Below are 1,174 nucleotides of genomic sequence, written 5' to 3'. Positions count from 1 at the left end.
GGGAAAGGATAAGACCAATGTGTAAGTCTGTCCGTGCCCATGCACGGCACCCACATCGGTAATTCTCTACTGTGCATTTACAGCCAGTTCTCGGGTGCCCCTGCACCCATCCCCTGCCACTTTTGAAATATCTCCATTGTTTCGTGCTGTCTCTCTGTGCTCTTTTTACCAAGGTGAATCACTTCTACCCAACTGCTACAAATTTCATCTGACAAAACGCTCATTAAGAATCGCATGCATCAACATGCACTTCGCATCTCTCGTTATTTGGTTCTCCTGGATCTCTTTCATACGATAAAAGTTCACAGCAACTTGACTTGGAAAAGACAATCGCGTTCCTGTTCATTGTCCCAATTCAATCTACATTTCAATGCAGTTTAGGCAACAGACTCAAATTATTCTTTGAGATTTTATTATAGCGTCGATGCATATAAACAGACAGCTGTGATCATGCAAAAATAGCAAAATTGAAAAACGTTGATAACAACGACGAGAGTGGGATTCGAACCCACGCGTGCAGAACACAATGGAGTAGCAGTCCATCGCCTTAACCTCTCGGCCACCTCGTCACATAAGTCACGGACACATTTGACATTATGAATAAGTGAATTGCGTAAATTATGCTGAGCAGCAGATATTTCTCCCTGGCATTGGTGAAATGATAAATAGTACAGGACGGTCCCAAGAGTATCGTCTTAACATTCCCACTGTGACACTCTGCTCACAGTGATCTGAACAAAAATGAAGAAATGACGATGTAACAAGGTCTGTTGAATTCTGTGAAGATTTGAAGTCAACGGAATGAAGAGCCCGTGACAGCAGGAGGTGTAAAGTTGTCTGTGAGGAATTGTTTTCCAGACTGGAGGAGAGTGCATAGTGCTCAATGTCATTATTCAGAACACCTTTCTTCCACTCAGATATTTTTGACACGCACTTGTGTACAGGACAGGCAATTTTGAAACCCTAAATAAGGCTAAACTGACAATTGAATTCAACAATGCAAAACCCTTGATCTGTATCATTTTCCTGGGCGGTGTGACACCAAGTCACTGTATGTTCACAGCAACACAGTGAGCAAGTGTCAGAAGGAAAATGAGTGCGGTGCCAGAGCGAATGCTGGGAGCAGCAGTTGACACACTGGGAAGTGCATTCCCCTGAACAGGAAAACTTCCCA

General features: G+C 43.4%; 1 non-coding gene across 1 annotated transcript; it reads right to left on the bottom strand.

Annotated features, from left to right (window-relative positions):
- Positions 1-487: 487 nt before the first annotated feature.
- Positions 488-569, bottom strand: trnas-gcu. The gene has a single exon. It is a non-coding gene; the product is annotated as a tRNA-Ser (tRNA).
- Between the last annotated feature and the right edge of the window lie 605 nt (positions 570-1,174).

Source organism: Chiloscyllium plagiosum, unplaced genomic scaffold, assembly GCF_004010195.1.
Source record: "Chiloscyllium plagiosum isolate BGI_BamShark_2017 unplaced genomic scaffold, ASM401019v2 scaf_37942, whole genome shotgun sequence".
Lineage (NCBI taxonomy): Eukaryota > Metazoa > Chordata > Chondrichthyes > Orectolobiformes > Hemiscylliidae > Chiloscyllium > Chiloscyllium plagiosum.
The sequence above is the reverse complement of the archived record's forward strand: the minus strand, read 5'-3'. Positions and strand labels throughout refer to the sequence as shown.